The sequence below is a fragment of the Myotis brandtii genome, unplaced genomic scaffold (assembly GCF_000412655.1).
Source record: "Myotis brandtii unplaced genomic scaffold, ASM41265v1 scaffold165, whole genome shotgun sequence".
Classification (NCBI taxonomy): Eukaryota; Metazoa; Chordata; class Mammalia; order Chiroptera; family Vespertilionidae; genus Myotis; species Myotis brandtii.
Window position 1 is genome coordinate 1,238,122 of NW_005356042.1, and position 4,958 is coordinate 1,243,079.

The window sequence follows — 4,958 nt, forward strand, 5'->3', positions numbered from 1 at the left end:
TTTTTTTTTATTCTGGCATTTATTTACCTTCTATGCCTGTCACTGGAGCTGAGAGCTGGCTTTCTCTCTGAGGCTCGGCTGCTGAAAGCAGGTTTCTGGCCTTTGTTTACCTTCTGTATTCAAAACAATGTTGCAGTCCTCTGGCTGAAGCCTGGCTGACTAAAGCAGGTTTCTGGGGTTTTGTTTAGCTTCTATATTTGTTACAATGTTTCAAACTGCAAGCTCAGAGGCTGGCAAGGCAGGCGGGGAAGCTTGGCTTCCTCCGTCACTGAAGCAAGCAAGCCTCCCTGTTTGCTTCAAGCTGCCTGGCTGCCGGCCGCCATCTTGGCTGGCAGTTAATTTGCATATCTCCCTGATTAGCCAATGGGAAGGGTAGCGGCCGTACGGCTAATTACCATGTTTCTCTTTTATTAGATAGGATAACTTCTCATAGCTTCTCCATCTAAGACCCAGCGTCCTAGGAGGTCCAGCCCTAGCAGGGGTCTTGGACCCGACACCTGTAACCAGTGAGTAGAGAATAAAGGAGGAATTTGTACTAAGTTCCCAACAGTTAATGTAGTGGGCATCGTTTGAGAAGAAACCTGCCCTGGCGTAGTCAGGAAGAATTTAGAAAAATATATGGACTCAGAGAAACGCAGAGCAGCAGATCTATGCAGTGCTTTTGATGGCTCTGACGGTGAGTAATGTTTTTAAAATAATCTTTTAATATGCTTTTGGATTCACATTGCTAATATTTTGTTGTGGATTTTTGAATCTATATTCATAAGGGATATTGATCTGTAATTTTCTTTTCTTGTGATGTTTTTATCTGGCTTTGATATCAGATTAATGCTGGTTGCATAGAATGTTAGGAAGTGTTTATCCCTCTTCAATTTTTTGGAAGAATTTCAGAAAGATTTGTGTTAATTCTTCCTTAAAAGTTCACTTGGATTAATCTGTCAACCATTTGTTCCAGGACTTTTCTTTGCTGGGGAGTTTTAAATTACTGATACAATCTTTATTTGTATAGTCTTTTGAGATTTTCTATTTTTTCTTGAGTCAGTTTAGGTAAATGTATGTTTCAAGGAATATGTCCATTTCATACAATTTTTCCTAGTATTCTCTTACGATCTTATTCCTGTAAGATTAATAGTAATGTCCCTACTTTCATTTCCTTTTCTCTTTTTAAAAAAAATAAAATCGTTATTGTTCACAATATTAAATATGTCTCATTTTTCCCCCCCATTGACCCCTTCTAGCACGCCCTTGTTTCCCCACCCCAGGTCTTCACCACCCTCTGCCTGTGTCCATGGGTTATGCATATATGCATACAAGTTCTTGGTTGATCTCTTCACACCTACCTTCACCTGCCTTCCTTCTGAGATTCTGCAGTCTGTCCCATGCTTCTATGTCTCTGGATCTATTTTGTTTATCAGTTTATTTTGTTCATTAGAGATCATGTGATACTTGTCTTTCTCTGATTGGCTTATTTCACTTAGCATAATACTCTCCAGGTCCCTCCATGCTGTCTCAAAGGGTAAGAGATTCTCCTTTTTTATTTTCTGCTGCATATTATTCCATGGTGTAAATGTACCACATCTTTTTAATCTACTCATCAACTGATGGGCACTTGGGCTGTTTCCTGATCTTGGCTATTGTAAATAATACTGCTATGAACATAGGGGTGCATATATTCTTTCTGGTTGGTGTTTCAGGTTTCTTAGGTTATAGTCCTAGAAGTGGAATCACTGGATCAGATGGAGTTCCATGGTTAATTTTTTGAGGAAACTCCATATTGTTTTCCATAATGGCTGCACCAGTCTGCATTCTCACCAGCAGTGAACTAGGGTCCATCCTCGTCACACTTGTCCTTTGTTGATTAGTTGCTGGTAGCCATTCTGACAGATATGAGGCGATACCTCATTATAATTTTAATTTGCAACTCTCTGATGTTGAGTATGATAATTAGTGAGGTTGAGCATTTTTTATATGTCTCTTGGCCATTTGTACATCCCCTTTAGGTCTATTTAGGTCTCCTGCCCATTTTTAAATTGAATTGTTTGTCTTCCTTTTGTTAAGTTGTATGAGTACTTTATATATTTTGGAAATTAACTTCTTATCAGATGTATCATTGCCAAATATGTTCTCCCATGTAGAATATATTTTAATGCCTTTTATATTGATGCTTGTTTCTTTTGCTGTATAGAAGCTTTTTAGTTTGATATAGTCCCATTTATTTTTTCCTTTGTTTCTCTTTCCCCAGGCGACATATCTGTGAAAATTCTGCTACATGAGATGTCTGATATTTTGCTACCTATGTTTCTTCTAGGATTTTTATGGTTTCACAACTTACATCTAAGTCTTTTATCCATTTTGAGTTTATTCTTGTATATGGTATAAGTTGGTGGTCTAGTTTCATTTTTTTGCATGTATCTGTCCAGTTTTCCCAACACCACTTATTGAAGACCCTGTGTCTGCTCCATTGTATGTTCTTGCCTCCTTTCTCAGATATTAATTGAGCGTAAAGGCTTGGGTCAGTTTCTGGGGTCTCTATTCTGTCCCATTAATTTATATGCCTATTCTTGTGCCAGTACCAGGCTGTTTTTATTACAGTGGCTTGGAGTATAACTCGATATCTGGTACTGTGCTTCCTCCAACTTTGTTCTTCTTTCCCAAGATTGCTGCAGCTATTTGGGGCCTTTTTTAATTCCATATAAATTTCTGGAGTATTTGTTCTAGATCTGTGAAATATGCCATTGGTATTTTAACAAGGACTGGATTGACTCTGTAGATTGCTTTGGGTAGTATGGACATTTTAATTATGTTAATTCTACCAATCCATGAGCATGGTATATTCTTCCATTTATTTATATTTTCCTGTATCTCTTTTTTCAAAGTCCTGTAGTTTTCTGAGTACAAGTCTTTTACCTCCTTGGTTAAGTTTATTCCTAAGTATCTTAATTTTTTATTGCAATGGTAAATGGGATTGTTTGTTTAATTTCTCTTTCTGAGAATTCATTATTGGTATATAAAAATGCCATCAATTTCTGGGTGTTAATTTTGTATCCTACTATATTGACAAATTTCTTTATTAAATCCAATAGATTTTTGCTAAAGTCTTCAGGGCTTTCTGTGTACAATATCATGTCATCTGCGAATAATGAGAGTTTGACCTCCTCCTTTCCAATTTGGATACCTTTATTTCTTCTTGTCTGATTGCTGTGGCTAGGTCTTCCAGTACTATGTTGACTGAGAGTGGTGAAAGCGGACATCCCTGTCTTGTTCCTGTTCTTAAGGGAAATGGTTTTAGTATTTGCACATTGAGTATGATATTGGCTGTAGGTTTGTCATATATGGCCTTTATTATGTTGAGGTATGATATTTCCATTTTGCTGAGAGTTTTTATCAAAAATGGGTATTGGGCCTGGCTGGCATGGCTCAGTGGTTGAGCATCGACCTATGAACCAGGAGATCACGGTTTGATTCCCGGCCCAGGCACATGCCTGGGTTGCAGGCTCGATCCCCACTATGAGGCGTGCAGGAGGCAACTGATCAATGATTCTCTCTTATAATTGACTAGAGGCCTGGTGCACAGATTCATACACTGGTGGGTTCCCTCAGTGTGGCCTGCGGGGATTGGGCTGAAACAGCAATACAACGCCACCTGCTGCTCCTGCCTGCCTCTCCTGCTCATCCTGGCCCCACTGCACCTGCCGCTGCCGCCTCTCAGTAGGCTCCCTGCCACTCCGCTGCAGTCTCCAGGCTTCGGTGGCCAGCCGCAAGCCCTGCATCTGGCACCTGTCGGTGAGCTGAGCAGCGCTCCCGCTATCCACCTTCCATCAGTCGCTTATGCTTTTATATCCTTGATGTTTCTATCTCTCTCCCTTCCTCTCTGAAATCAATTTTAAAAAAATTTTGTAATGGGTATTGGATTTTGTCGAATGCTTTTTCTGCATCTATTGATTATGGTCCTGTGATTTTTGTACTTCAATTTGTTTATGTGATGTATCATGTTTATTGATTTGCAAATATGATACTAGCCTTGCATCCCTGGAATAAATCCCACTTGGTCACAGTTTATGATCTTTCAAATATTTTGCTGGATCCGATTTGCTAATTTTTTTTTAGGATTCTAGCATCTATGTTCATCAGGGATAATGGCCTGTAATTCTCTTTCTTTGTAGTATCTTAATCTGGTTTTGGAATTAGGATAATGCTGGCTTCATAAAAAGAGCTTGAAAGTGTTCCTTCCTCTTTGATTTTTTGGAATAGTTTGAGGAGGATAGGTGTTAGTTGTTCTTTAAAGATTTGGTAAATTTCCCTGTGAAACTGTCCGGACCAGGGCTTTGTTTACTGGAAGGTTTTTGATTACTGCTTCTATTTCATCAGTTTGTATTCAGGTTTACTATCTCTTCCTGATTCAGTTTTGGAAGATTGTATTTTTTTTTTAGGGATTTGTCCATTTCATGCACATTGTCTAGCTTGTTGGCATATAGTTGTTCGTAGTATTTTCTTACAATCCTTTGTATTTCTGTGGTGTCAGTGGTTACTTCTCCACTTTTGTTTCTGATTTTATTTATTTGGGTCCTCTCTTTGTTTTTTGATGAGACTGGCTAACAGTTCATCAACTTTGTTTATGTTTTCAAAAAACCAGCTCTTGGTTTCATTGATTTTTTTTTTTTTTTAGCCTCTATGTCATTTCTTTTTGCTCTAATCTTTATTATTTTCTTCTTCCTGTTTACTCTGGGATTTTCTTGTTGTTCTCTTTCTAGTTCTTTAAGTTGTAGGGGTAAATAGTTTATTATTAATTTTTCTTGTTTTTTGAAGTAGGCCTATAGTGCTATAAACTTCCCTCTCAAGACTGCTTTTGCTGTGTCCCATAGGTTTGGGTGGTTGTATTTTCATTTGTTTTCAGGAAGTTTTTTTTTATTTATTTCTTGATCTCGTTGGTAACCTACTCATTGTTTAATAACATGCTA